The sequence below is a fragment of the Triturus cristatus genome, chromosome 6 (assembly GCF_964204655.1).
Source record: "Triturus cristatus chromosome 6, aTriCri1.1, whole genome shotgun sequence".
NCBI lineage: Eukaryota > Metazoa > Chordata > Amphibia > Caudata > Salamandridae > Triturus > Triturus cristatus.
In genome coordinates this window covers 1,187,340,626-1,187,356,608 of record NC_140589.1, presented here as the reverse complement: position 1 = coordinate 1,187,356,608, position 15,983 = coordinate 1,187,340,626, and positions in this window count along the sequence as shown.

Here is a 15,983-nt window from a genome sequence, read left to right as displayed (position 1 = left end):
TAATTTAATTATCTTACCTTTTATAAAGACTATGATTAAATTTTTAAAATTCTTTAATATTTTTTTTTAAATATATTTTTTAAAATAAACATGTAAAATTTATTTGCAGTACTTTTTTTAAAAAAAAAATATTTTTTTTAGTACGCGTACCGTAAGCTCACGGTAAGCGTACGGTTTACGCAACGTCCGTAATCTATCTACGCTGCTTGCGTATAGTTACGCACTTTGCGTAGCCGCGCGTACTGCGCGTGGGACGCGTGCGCCCTTACGCCACACGCGCACGTTACGCGGAAGTGTCGGGGAGTGACTGTTATGCGCATGCGCGCAAGCGCGTGTCTTTTTTACGCGCATGCGCACTTTTGCCGTAAGCGTACCGTAAGCGTACCGTAAGCGTACGGTAGGTCATGTGATCATGAAACACAACTTTTGATTGGTTGAAACTACTTTCAGTTCTAGAACTCTCCTACACCACACCCATTCCCCTCATTTCTGCTTGTGATCCCTTGGGAGAAGGAGCTGGTTTGTCTTTGGGATACGATGGCAGAACAGCAGAGCTCTTCTGAGAGTGAGGCTAGCACTAGCAGCACTGTCTTGAGGCAGAGATCGAGGAAACAAAAGCCCTCTTATGTATGGGATTATTTTACTTTTCCTGAAGGCCAGCAAAAGGTAAATGCACCCTTAGTGACTTGTAAGCTGTGTAAGCGTGTACTTTCTAGAGGTAATCCTAACAGGAAGTATTCCTTTGGGAATCACACCATGAAGAGACACCTCCAGGATGTACACAGAAGGACACATGGTCATCTTTTTGGAGGTAACTCTTCAGAAAGACGAGCCAGTACATCCACAGTAGCTCAGCCTGAACCATCATCTGCAGGGCTGACTCCTTCTTCTGCAGGTCAGGTGAGCCCTTCATCTGTGGGGGGAGAATCTCCTTTTGCTGGCCCTCTGGAAATGAACCCTCGATTTCGGAAGGTTGATATTCATTGCACATTTTGTAAAGATCTAATTTGCCATAGGGAGACCAGTGTTTCCCTAGTGAACAACAAAATAGATCAGCACATTTGTCGCTTTGAATAATTTTCCCATGCTTCCTTTCCTCTGTCCCTGCATGAACACAACGGTTCTTTTAAGAGCCAACCTTATCTTTCATCTTTTTTTTACATATGTTTTTAAAAACTTTTTTTTATTTTTTTTTACCGTACGCGTACGGTGCGCGTACTTTTTTTTTTTTTTTTTTTAAAAAACAATAAAAATCAATAAACACATTACAAGGTCCTTGAGAGACTACAATTATTATTATTGACTTACCATACTCACTGAAAAAATATTTATTCATTTGTTTTTTTTAAAAATAGTTTTAAAAATGTTTGTAGTTTTCGAAAATTTTCTATATCTATCTGGAAAAAAAGAAAACATTTTATAATACAGTACACATATTTACATTTTTTTCCCAAAAATATTTTTGCCTTATTTTTGCTGTTTTCAGAATATATTGCATTTCACTATAAATTGTGAAAGCAATTGCATTCATCATTTTACAGCGGGCAAAAAAAAATAACAATCACAAAGATTGTATTAAAAAAGCCCTGATTCTTTTTTTACTTAAACTTAACATTATAGAAATGCATAATATTCTAAAAAAATATCATCTAATACCAATACTTATTTCTTTAAAATACCGTCTGATATGTTTGTTTCAGATGTATAATCACAATATTATATCTCAAATAACTCCAAAATACATCTGATTTCATTTCCTTTAGACCAAATAGTAATTTTAAATTTTTTTTGGGAATAAATTTCCAACGGTAATCCAATAAAATTCTAAAGTTTAATTTGTCCAGATCTCACCGATTCTCTGTAACATTTTGGTTCACGAAAATTTTTTGAATAATTTATTAAGTCCACAATAGAATTGGTTACTTTTCCGCATGGCCAAATAGTAATTTTTTAAATCATTTTTGAAAAAATTTCCAATGGCAGTCCAATAACATTCCAAAATTTAAAATGTGCAGAAGTTACCGATAATCTCTAAATTATTGGTTTTTCAAAGTTTCATTTAAAATTTAAAAAGTCCACATTACAATTGGTTATCTTTCCATTAGGCCAAATGATAATTTAAAAAATCTTTTTTCTACAAAATTGCAATGGTAATCCAGTAAAATGGTAAAATTATTTTATCGAGATCTTGCCAAATCTGTCTAAAATTTAGGTTTCAGGAAGATTAGATAGGAATTTGCTAAATCAAAAGGCAAACGTTGTTTGAAAATCAATTGGGAATCATTACACAGTGTCCAGCCTTTTTCACATTTAAGATAAACTGTGTAATGTCCAGAAGTAACAGTAGGTCCATCATGAAAAATTATTGCAACAGTTACAAAAGTTTTTCCAGAAATTGATAATTGCTGTCCTGTAAACTTCTTTATTAAAGTATCCAATTTTGAACCATCAGCTCTACATCGTTGCATCATTAAAATTACATACTGTCCGTATTCCTTTAAAATTAATGTTGAAAACATGTCAGAATTACACTCACTACATTTCATGCTATGATTAGCATCTTTAACTAATTTTGCAAAAGTGACTGTTTTACTCTCTGGCAATGTCAAATAAATAAATCTTTCATTATCAACAATAGAGCCACATATATTATAACAATTATCACAACTATGTTCCCATTTATAAGAGAGACCAAAAAAAATGTCAATGGGAACTCCTTCTTCTTCCACTACCTGAAGAAAATACATCAAAAATTCATGTGCATCTTGCTGTTCATTTTGAGAAAACTGTGTTCGTCCTGAACATACATCTAAAAGTTTTCTAATTTCAGTAGCACTTTCTATTTGAGTTTTATCTTTACTCAGCTTTTGAAAAAGGAGACTCAGCTCTGAACAGAATCTTTTTCCCTGATTTACTATTATCTGCTCTTGCAAACTTTTCAGATAAAATGCAACATTCAGCACTACATTTGCGTAGCAGTTGACACCAGAGCTATTTTCAAAATGACATCCTACAACCTGTTCTTCATTTTCCTTTTTCTTTTTGCTTGCAATTACATCACTCCTCTTTTTTTTCCTCTTCTCTACATCTTCATTACAGATATTCTCATTTTTTCTTTTACGAGAAACTACACGTTTCTCCAACACAGGATACTGACCTAAATGAGGAGCATAGCTTCTTCTTAATCTATTATACTCCTTTACACAGTTTGTATCAGCACTAACTTTTGAGTCATCAAAGTCTATCATGAATAAACCTGATAATGTTTTCACTCGTGACAAAGCTACATATGCCATACCTTCTTTGAACACAGTTGAACCAATGTTCACAAATGCACAATCTACAGTCAATCCTTGAGACTTGTGAATAGTTACAGCATATGCTAGAGAAAACGGAAACTGCTTCCTACGTACATATAAGTCTTTCACAAGCATAAAACGTACTGTACAACGACAAATATCTTTAACTTCTTCTATCTGATCAAATTTTATTTTTAAACATTCAACTCCTTCTTTTTTCTGGTAATTAATAAAACCCACAACTCTTCCCATTGCTCCATTAACTAAACCTTTTTCAACATCCAAATTTCTCCTTAAAAATACTCTACAGTTCATGCAAACATATAGATTTTTTTCTAATCCAGCTGTTTTGGAGAGGTTCTTCTCTAGTGAGTCCAATTTATTTTTCAGTTTGCCTGTTACTGTGACACTAATTCTTCCATCCTCAATTTTGTCCACTGCTTCCAATTTCCTGATCTCTTCCTTTTCCAATTTCAAAAGCTCCTCATTGAATATTGAGCATTCACGTAGAGTTGGCATTAAGCAGATGACACTTTTGTTTTCTGCAATGTTCTTGTATATCTTCTCTGCAACTATTTCTTCCTTTGGAAATAAATTATGTAGCAGCCGACTCTGTAATGTTTTTTTGCCAACTTCTGTGAGTAGTCCAATCCTGATATCTTTCAGAATACTTCCATATTCTTCATCGCTTGCTTGCCTCATATTAGTAGTAAGTTCCTTGTACTCAAAGAAGGACCAAATATTTGTATTTCCGATGCTTCCCAATGACTTCTTCGTGTCTTCATGTGTGACAGTATTAAACACTGGTTGTCCTTTAACTGGAGTAAGCTGCAGAAGATCTCCAAAAACTATGACGTGTTTTCCACCAAATAACATGTCATAGTCTGTCTTCAAAATTTGCTGCATTCTTAAATGCACAAAGGCAAGCATTAAGTTTGACACCATGCTCACCTCATCAATAATGAGAACTTGCATCTTCTTCAATACTCTTGAAACTTCCAAGGATGCTTCTCCAGTTAGCTTGTTGAATTGTATTTTGTTCTCATGCTCCACTGGTAACATTAGCAAACGATGTAAAGTGATTCCTTTTATGTTATATGCTGCTAACCCAGTTGGAGCCGTAACCACACAAGACAAAGTAGAATCCGTTTTTTGCTGTAGGTAACTTCTGATGACTTTTATTAGGAAACTTTTTCCAGTTCCAGCTTGTCCGCTTACATACATCCTGATTGGATGAAATGATGTGCATGAGCACTGTTTTTTTGCATGTAGAAATCCGTGATCAATTTTGTTTTTGATCTCTTCATAAATTTGTTGCTGCTCTTGATTCAGTTGTCTTTCCAAATTTTCTAAGTCTATAAATTCTTCTTGAGCTTGATTCATAGCCGTTTCCACTTCATTCATGGCTATTGATGCTTCATTTTCAATGATTGGTTGTCCTAGGGGATCTTGACTGAGTGTTCCTGAACTTTGGCTGTCCTGAGAACTATCTCTAGCGATTTCTGCTGCAATTGTAGTTTCCTGATCAATTTCTTCATTTAACATTTGCAGATAAGTTGAGAATGTACTGCATTGTATGCTGTCTTTGCAAGCATTAAAAGAATCTTCATAGCTCTGGAATTCTCCCAGTAGTTCATCCTCTGTACGCCATGGTTTAAACAACTGTAAAAGAGCCAAGTAGTAAAATTCCTTCTTGTCAGTAGTGTCGCAACTCAGCTTCCGGTGATTTATCAAACTTCCTTTTGTTTGCTTCACCAAACATCCTTCTTCACCAACGACTTTATATTTTCCATTATTGATGTCTTCTGTGGCTTTCCGTGAATAAATGTAGTTCTGCAGCACTTCATAGAGACACATGTTCTCCAGATGTTGACTTCTCTTGGGATAATATGTGTCCAACATGTTTGTTTTCAAAATATCTGTACTTTCTGGGTCATTCTCGGCCAAATATTCAATTTCTCCTACAGATTTCAGTACCCGATTTCTCATTGCTGCAAGGCCTAAACTTGCCCAAATTATTCTTCTTGACTTCGAGTAGAGACTTGCAGAAGATAACCTATCTGAACATTCGTAGGATCCAATTTCTCGATGCGATAACATCTTCAAACTGAAACTGTACAGCTTCTTACTGACAGTCTTCTCGTGAGAAATCTCTTCCCACATTTCCTTCAATTCTGTTTTTTCTGATTTCGTAATGTAAGACGTTACATATCGAGCAACAGCAATGGAATTGTCAGCTACATACTGTATATCCATGTTAGCGTTCCACATGGATAAAATGACTGGGTTGTAGTCATTTATATTTTTTGATTCTTCTTTTCTTTTTAGGTTGTAGGTATTCTTAGGTGATTTTCTTGTGACAGTATGTCTCACAGCTGACATAAAACTGTTGACTCTTCCATTTGAAAGAACAGGTCTAGGAAATCCAAATCGACATTTAGTGTAGTATTTTTCTTTGCTCTTGTATTTCCGTCGACAGTATTTTCCACACCGATGACTTTGGAAACGTAAAACTTGCTCCTTTAACTTGTTCTCTTCTGTGCTTTTTGGTATAGCACATGTTGCATATTCTTCAATGTAAGATAACACTGCTTCATCAGCATCTGTTCCAAACTTTGGGGCATCCTTGATCCACAACAGCATATGAATATGAGGAGCACCTCTTGCCTGGTACTCTTTTCTCCAAAAGAAATCCACTACTTCTCCAAGGGGTGGATTTTTTTTATTGCAGATGAAGGACATCATAGCCTCAAATCTATGATTGAAATATCTGCAAACATTAACCGGATTCAATGAGCACAGTTCTCCTGCTGTCTTGTATTCGATGTTTTTAATGTTTGAATTGGCCTCTCGTAGAAAATCCAGTAAATCATCCCAAGCGTACTCGGCACAGCTTAGGGTAAGGAACCATGTTGGTGTTCCTAAATTCCGTAACATGCATTTTAGTTCACCATGGCGTCGGTACCAATATTCATTTGTCCCACGCTGACAAGCCATCAGATTGATCAGTTGTGTTTCCAAATGATCATCTCGGTGCTGCACTTTCTCCATAAAATCCTTAGCAGACACATTTTGTAAATGTACTCCACTTTTTAAAATGTGATTTACTGCATAAGACAGTGCAGACAAGTCGCTTTCAAATAAAAGATGGAACAAATAAGGAATACTTTGTCGAAATCTGGGATCTTCAGCATATAGTCTTGTAGTCCGATACTCAGAAGCTGGAATCTGTTCTGGACGTTCATCGTATCGTCCTCCTTTTCCTTTAGGAAACAGCTGGGGAAAACATCAAGCTTCCAAGCTCTCCTCCCATACACTCACGGGACTTCCTTTTGCTTTCTTCATCTGAAAGAGATCAATATTGTCTCCCATAACTTCTTTCGAATGAAGAGGATGTATGCTAAAATGTTCATAAATTTCTTCTTCCTTTGACTTGTCCACTTTTTCAATTTGTCCAGTTGGTATTTCTGTGTCTTCTTGTAAATCTTCTTCTTCTTCTTCTTCTTCTATATAAATTGATTCATACCATTTGTTATTTTTTTTCAAATACAAATTTGCTCTTTGTACTTTCCGCACATCTACCAGCTCCTGCCAAATCTTCTTATTCTTTGTAGGTACACCATTAACCAGAATAATTAATGGTTCAGTTTCCAAAGTATCCGCATCAATAGTTTCCATATTTTTTTTCAAATCCAAGGGCAAATACACCACTCTACCTTTTAAACCTCTCAGTAAATCTGAAGGAGGTAATTTACCAGTTTTGGGCTCCATACGTACTATGGTCTGGAACGGATGAACACATTGAATGAGTATAGACTCATATGTATTTAATTCAGAAAGTTCAGCAGGAATAGCATCCAATTCTAAATTATTATGTACAGCTCTGGTTGGCATTCTATTTTCCTCTAACTTGTTGTAACAGTATTTACAAATACGCTGATCTTCACCCAATTCAAAACAATTTTCTAGAAATATATATGTGGCAAAATCCTTCCACTTATAATTATCTTCATTTTCACTCTTTCTGTAGAGATCAACATTCCTAGTTTGTTTTCTATAATGAGTTCTGCGGCAACAAATACAAGTAAAATTTGGTCTTTCATTAGAGACTATTGCAAATTTTGTTATGTGATCATTAAATGTGTTACTTACAGAGGGTTCTACATTCTCTTCCACTTCTTCCTCATTTACTGTGTCCTTCTCTGCACTGTTTTGTTCAGGACCAAAGTAACAAAACTGAATTTCATCAACAACCTTCTCTACATCTGATACTGTTCCTCGGAACAGAGCCCTATTCAATTCATTTAACTTTATTGCTGGACTTTTGGCAAAATACAACCGTCTCACAAACTTTCTCATTTCAGTATGATGAACAGCCAGCATCCTAAAATGATGGAAAACACTATTGCACACTTTTCTAGATAGACAAGCCAGAGAATGACCCTGCAAACCAGTATTCTCTCTCACTCTGCATGGATCCAGACTTTGAAGCACCTTAATCTTCTGTTTTACACTTTTTTTACTATATTCTCTTAGAAACTCACGAAATTTGTCAATAGATTCCTGACGCACAGTGCAAATACTACTACAATTCCAAGTGTACACTGGGGCTTTAGGACGTCTCCCCATTGCCTCATCTGCCATCACTTGTACCTCATCTCTTGGAACCATTATCTCCTTCTCCATTATGCAACCATTTGTTACTTCGTATGAACGACCTCTGGTGTCAACTGCATGCAGCAAACTATTACTTTGAAAATAGCTCTCTTCATTAAAAAAAGGTTCACTACTTGAACTATGCATCCACTTTCCTAAAAACACTTTACAAAAGTTTGTTCTGTTCACTACTCTTTTCCTTTTGCTATGTGATTTCAGTACATTAACCATTTTGTCTAATGTACGCATCCTATTCAAAATTAATATGAATAGTTTCCTTTTTAATTCTAATGCCTTTGCTGCAATGGCTTCAATTTCTTTTTTTCTCTTGTAATATTTTGCCTTTTGCTTATATTTCTTCACATCCTTTATCAAATTGGACATAACTCTTCTCTGAAACATTTTTCTACGTATCTCTTTAAACGCTGTTTTTCTGTTTATGTAAATCTTTTCAGTTGCAGAAGGTATATTTGCATTAACTAAATTCTCAATTTTTTCCTGTTCTGTTCGTTTCGTAACATTCTTTCCAGTACAGACATTTTGTACATTTTTCCTTGTTTTGAATATATTTTTAAGAAATTGTTTTTTCTGCTTACCAGAAGATTTTTTCTTTTTCCCAACATGAGCATCTTCTACTAACTTTGGTCCTCCAGTTGTCTTCAAATATAGTTTTTTTTTTAGCGTTTTTTGAACTCTGGATTTTGTAGGCATCTTAAATTTTGTTCACTGCTCTTCAGCAATACCTGAAAAAAACTAAAAAAAAATTCCTTTATTGTATTTAAATATATTACTACATTTCTTTTCACAATAGTCACAAAACGAAATTTCTATGCCAATTTGAATGCACACTAACTGCTCTTTTTTTTGGGCAAGTGAAAATCACTTTTACAAACTGTCACATTATGAAACCACTTTTCAGATTTTTTAAAAAGCCCATGTCCAGACTGCTACACTACAGCAAGGGCAACCAGCCTTAGTGATGCTGAATGTATTTGCATTACAGACTGAAACCTGAAAACCCCACTCGCTTGTAAATACTGTGCATGATTATACATGGCAAGCACATGGGTGTGTGCTAAGAGTCTGCTTCTTCCCCCAAAAATTCGCTCCCCCTTTCCATCTAATGCAACTGTGAAATCACCAGAGCAATACGCAATAAATCTCTGCCTATAATTCCTCTCTGCACACAGAGTCATGTTTTCACATTAGTCCCAAAACGAAATTTCTTTGCCAATTTGAAAGCACACTTACTGCTCTTTTTTTTTCGGGGCAAGTGAAAATCACTTTTACAGACTGACACATTATGAAACCACTTTTTTTGATTTATTTAAATGCACATGTCCAAACTGTTTTTTCAGACCACCACCATGTGTATTCTCGGTGACTGCCTACACTCCAGCAAGGGCAACCAGCCTTAGTGATGCTGAATGTATTTGCATTACAGACTGAAACCTGAAAACCCCACTCGCTTGTAAATACTGTGCATGACTATACATGGCAAGCACATGGGTGTGTGCTAAGACTCTACTTCTTCCCCCAAAAATTCGCTCCCCCTTTCCATCTAATGCAACTGTGAAATCACCAGAGCAATACGCAATAAATCTCTGCCTATAATTCCTCTCTGCACACAGAGTCATGTTTTCACATTAGTTTTATTTATTTATTTATTTATTTTTGACATTTGTTAAGCGCGAACGAATACCCGTAGGCGTCTCGGCGCTAGACCTTAGCAGGTGTCTCTTAACGAGGCATGGGAAACAAGAGGAGAAAGGTATACTATCACTGATTAAACAGCCAGGTTTTCAGCTTCCTACGGAACTGTAAAAGTGAGGGGCAAGTTCTAATGTGATGAGGCAGAGTGTTCCATATCTTTGGGGCGGCGACTAGAAACCGGCGGTCACCCCAGGACACTGTTTTAGAGCGTGGAACCACTAGTTGGTTCAGATTGGAAGAGCGAAGCTGTCTGGATGGTATGTAAGGAATAAGCTTGTCCTTGAGGAGGCGAGGCCCCTGATCATGAAGTGCTTTGTAAATTATACAAAGTGACTTGAACTTAATCCTGTTTTGGATGGTCAGCCAGTGAAAAGTTCTTATGGTGTCAGTGATAGGAGCAAACTTTGGTGATCTGGACAGAAGACGCGCTGAAGCATTTTGTATTGTCTGTAGTTTTTTTATAACCCTAACTTGGGCATTAAGAAAAAGAGAGTTACAATAGTCTAGTGATGAAAGCACTAAAGAACTGACCAAAGTTTTAGCAGCAGTATCTGGCAGGAAAGGAATGATTTTCCTTATCATTCAGAGTTTGTAATGAGCAGTGGCTGCGACCTTATTTGCATGAGCCATGAAGTTGAGCTGGTTGTCAAAGGTAACTCCCAAATTCCTGACTTTGAGGGTCGGAGTAGGGGGAGTACCAAAGGCCGACGGCCACCAGGAAGTGGGCCATCTCGGGGAGAGAGAACCAAAGATGAGCACCTCCGTCTTATCGGAATTAAGTTTCAGACAGTTATCTGTCATCCACTCTCCGACTGCTACCATACCGTTTTTAAAACGTTCTGCTACCTCATGCCCGTCACCTTTGATGGCCAACACTAGTTGCGTATCATCCGCATATGAGGTTAGGCTCATCCCGAATGCTTTGATCACACCCGCAAGGTCCGACACATAGATGTTAAAAAGTGTCGGACTAAGGGAGGAGCCTTGAGGAACCCCACAAGGAAGTGAACGCTTGGCCGATTGATATGGCCCCAGAGTGACCACTTGTGATCTGTTGGACAGGAAGGAGGAGAGCAGATCTCTCGCTGTATGGAAAATTCCCATCCGTCCGACACGGTCTACTAAGATCTTATGGTCGACCGTGTCGAAGGCCGCCGAGAGGTCAAGCAGAACAAGAAGTGCTGTCCCTCCTTGGTCACGGACAATTCTAATGTCGTCCGCTGCGTTAAGAAGGGCGGTTTCGGTTCCGTGATATTTTCGGAAGCCAAACTGTGTGTCATCCAGCAGCTGATGTTTCTCGACGTATTCTGAGAGCTGCTGGTTCATGGCTTTCTCCGTCACCTTAGCTAAGAAGGGGAGGCTTGCTATAGGTCTGTAATTCTTTAGTTCCTCCTTATCTAGGTTGGATTTCTTAAGCAAGGGCTTAATGAGTGTATTTTTTAAGGAGTCTGGATAGATCCCGGAACTGAAGATGGTATTACAGACCAGAGAGATAATAGGCGCGGTAACGTCTATTACGTTGGAAAGCACTGACGAAGGGCATGGGTCCAAGGCCGATCCGGATTTGATGGATCTGATAATGGTTTTTATGTGTTCCGTGGTAAGAGGCAGAAAACTAGACAGGATGTTTCCTGAGGTGGTGTGAGCGGTGGGAGATCTCGGAGTGATGGTGGTGGAAATGAACGTTTGATAAATGTTGTTAACTTTGGAGAAAAAGAATTCAGACAATGCGTCGCAAAGAGATTGAGAGGGCACAGGATATAAATCAGGTGCGTTGCCGGACAAGGTTTGGGTGATATCAAAGAGTTGTTTACTCGAATTTTTGGCTATTTCAATTTGATCTGCAAAAAAGGTCTTTTTGGCAGCAGTGATCATAATTTTGTAAGTGGATAAGGATTGTTTATAGGTGATCTTGCTTTCGTTATTGTAATTTCTGCGCCAAAGCCTTTCCCTGTTCCGACACAGTTGTTTTTGGATACGCAGTTCCTCTGTGTACCACGGAGCAGTAGGTGAGCTTCTGTTTCTAGAGTGGAATTTCGTGGGTACTAATTGATTAGTGGCGGCACCTATCCATTCGTGAAATTGCCTAGTGGCAGTAATGGGGTCATTGGATATCTCTGGACAAGTATTGTCCAGTAGTGATTTTAATTCGGTATGGTTAAGACTCTTCCATACTCTTCCATACTTTAAAGGGACCTGGAGCTATGGCCGTGGGCTTCTTCCTCTTTTGTTCCTTTATGGACAGGCTACTGAAAATAACCCAATAGTCCCAAAACGAAATTTCTTTGCCAATTTGAAAGCACACTTACTGCTCTTTTTTTTTTCGGGGCAAGTGAAAATCACTTTTTACAAGTGAAAATCACTTTTACAGACTGACACATTATGAAACCACTTTTTTTGATTTATTTAAATGCACATGTCCAAACTGTTTTTTCAGACCACCACCATGTGTATTCTCGGTGACTGCCTACACTCCAGCAAGGGCAACCAGCCTTAGTGATGCTGAATATATTTGCATTACAGACTGAAACCTGAAAACCCCACTCGCTGGTAAATACTGTGCATGACTATACATGGCAAGCACATGGGTGTGTGCTAAGACTCTGCTTCTTCCTCCAAAAATTCGCTCCCCCTTTCCATCTAATGCAACTGTGAAATCACCAGAGCAATACGCAATAAATCTCTGCCTATAATTCCTCTCTGCACACAGAGTCATGTTTTCACATTAGTCACAAAACGAAATTTCTTTGCCAATTTGAATGCACACTAACTGCTCTTTTTTTTGGGCAACTGAAAATCACTTTTACAAACTGTCACATTATGAAACCACTTTTCAGATTTTTTAAAAAGCCCATGTCCAGACTGCTACACTACAGCAAGGGCAACCAGCCTTAGTGATGCTGAATGTATTTGCATTACAGACTGAAACCTGAAAACCCCACTCGCTTGTAAATACTGTGCATGATTATACATGGCAAGCACATGGGTGTGTGCTAAGAGTCTGCTTCTTCCCCCAAAAATTCGCTCCCCCTTTCCATCTAATGCAACTGTGAAATCACCAGAGCAATACGCAATAAATCTCTGACTATAATTCCTCTCTGCACACAGAGTCATGTTTTCACATTAGTCCCAAAACGAAATTTCTTTGCCAATTTGAAAGCACACTTACTGCTCTTTTTTTTTCGGGGCAAGTGAAAATCACTTTTACAGACTGACACATTATGAAACCACTTTTTTTGATTTATTTAAATGCACATGTCCAAACTGTTTTTTCAGACCACCACCATGTGTATTCTCGGTGACTGCCTACACTCCAGCAAGGGCAACCAGCCTTAGTGATGCTGAATGTATTTGCATTACAGACTGAAACCTGAAAACCCCACTCGCTTGTAAATACTGTGCATGACTATACATGGCAAGCACATGGGTGTGTGCTAAGACTCTGCTTCTTCCCCCAAAAATACGCTCCCCCTTTCCATCTAATGTAACTGTGAAATCACCAGAGCAATACGCAATAAATCTCCCTCCTATAATTCCTCTCTGCACACAGAGTCATGATTTCACATTAGTCCCAAAACGAAATTTCTTTGCCAATTTGAAAGCACACTTACTGCTCTTTTTTTTTTCGGGGCAAGTGAAAATCACTTTTTACAAGTGAAAATCACTTTTACAGACTGACACATTATGAAACCACTTTTTTCGATTTATTTAAATGCACATGTCCAAACTGTTTTTTCAGACCACCACCATGTGTATTCTCGGTGACTGCCTACACTCCAGCAAGGGCAACCAGCCTTAGTGATGCTGAATGTATTTGCATTACAGACTGAAACCTGAAAACCCCACTCGCTTGTAAATACTGTGCATGATTCTACATGAAAAGCAGCTGGGTGTGTGCTAAGACTCTGCTTCTTCCTCCAAAAATTCGCTCCCCCTTTCCATCTAATGCAACTGTGAAATCACCAGAGCAATACGCAATAAATCTCTGCCTATAATTCCTCTCTGCACACAGAGTCATGTTTTCACATTAGTCACAAAACGAAATTTCTTTGCCAATTTGAAAGCACACTTACTGCTCTTTTTTTTGGGCAAGTGAAAATCACTTTTACAGACTGACACATTATGAAACCTCCATGTGTAACTACAACAAAAACAATTTCCATTTCTATTATTCATTTCTTAAGTTACCACATACATCCCCTCTCAAACTGTAAACTCACCTTTAAAATTAGTTAGTTGTGAAAGAAATGTGACACTCAAACAGCAGATTATCAGAGCCAGGATCTCTGTTGTGTTCACCTCTCTCCTCTCAGCAGAACCAGATAATGGCAAACTTTCCCTCTATTTTTCCACACATATACTTGTAAGTTTCAAATCTCAGTGCTTCCCCCTTTTTTTCAAATGTAATCACACATTTCTATTGGTTGAAAACCAACCCTTTTCCAAAAGTACCCTTCCCCCAACTTGACTTCTGCCTAGTACCCTTCCCCCAACTTGACTTCTGCCTGCTACCATAGCAACAGCTCATGGAACACTGCTGTGTTGAGTTAGGTCAGAAGTTCGCCAAACAATGTTTCAATTCCACAGAGCAAGAGTGCTTGACTTTTCAAACCTAACAGCAAATCCATAGTACTGTTCTTTGGTTACACATTTTTTTTTACCAATACAAAACATGCTTCTATTAATTTACACATACAGCCTAGTTTTTATTCTAGAATGGTATGAAACAGCCAATCAGTTCTTTTTTTTTTGAAAAAAATATGTATGCCTCCATTTCCAAACTGTCTTTCTTTTCATATTGCCATTCTACTGAAAGACACCTCCTGAGTGCATCCAGTTCTCCTTTGAAGATGTTCACAGTGTGGATTGTAGGGCACAGCTATGTCTTCTGGAGTGAAAAGTTTGCAGAGAAAACAGGTATGGTGAGAGACCTTGCTTTGCCAAATGTAGACATTAAATGGATTGGTCAGAGAGGGTTAAAGTGGCACCAATTGATGCCATTGGTGAAATCCTTCATTCAAATCCAACACCCTGACCTCATAATAGTGCACTGTGGTGGCAATGACCTAGGCACTTTGACTGGGGTAGGTCTGGAAATGCTTATGAAGGACACCTTTGCACAACTGTTTACACTTTTCCCTAAAACTGCCTTTGTGTTTTCCAACATATGCCAAAGGCAAAAATGGAACTGGTCCAATCATTTCTGTCCACAGATTGACAAAGCAAGAAAGCACGTCAACAAATCTGTTTCTGCTTTCCTCCGTGACTATGGTATGGGTGCCATTTACCACAACAACTTGCGTTATGACATGCAAGACATTTATAGAGGAGATGGTGTGCACTTCAATGATGAAGGGAACAGAGTCTTCCTCTTGAACCTTAGACTCTGCATCGGTACTTACTTGTAGGTACCACTAAAAAAATGACTCCATAAACACAACAGCTCTTTTTAGAGCTCCCTAATTTCTAAACTCTTAAATCTGCTTTTCATTTATTTATTTTTATTTTTTTTACCGTACGCTTACCGTAAGCTTACCGTACGCGTACCCCGTGATTTTTTTTAAAATCAATAAATGTTTTTTTTGTACTTTTCTGTCCTTCTTTGACCCCCTTACAATTGTTAGGGGGTCTGTAACTCTCCTCATTGCCCCCTTTCCTTGTTTTCACTCTTTTTTTTCAGAGTGAAATACACAAAATGGCGGCCGCCGCTTCCTGGTTTCGGCCGATTCGAATGTTTACTAAGATCTAAGAGCCAATCAGAATCGCGCTCGCGCACGCCACCGTACGCTTACCGTAAGCGTACGGTAAGCGTACCGTAAGCGGGCTCAGATATATATATTGATTTAAAGGCTATTTTCTCAGAATCTACTGAACAGATTTACACCAAACCTACTCAAGGCACTTCCTTGACCTAGGGACTACCTCTCTGCCAAATTTTGAGTAATTCTGTTCAGCCGTTCGGGCTGTAGCTCGTTCTAAAGGTCCTATGGAAAAATGCATGGGAAAAACGCGTTTTGGGACCCCCCTTTTATCTCAGCCCCCGCTAGACGGATCCCCCCGAGACTTTCAGGGTAGGAGCGGAGCGTAGCGCCCCACCTATTTCGAGAAATTCGCGAGGATTCGTCGACCGGCGCCAAAGTTATTCAAAATAGAATGTTGCGGATTTCCTATGGAAACGTGGTCCTAACTATAACTACCTACTGGCGACCGCCAGTAGGTAATATATATATATATATATATATATTACCTACTGGCGGTCGCCAGTAGGTAGTTATAGTTAAAAATAAATAAAAATAAATAAATGAAAAGCAGATT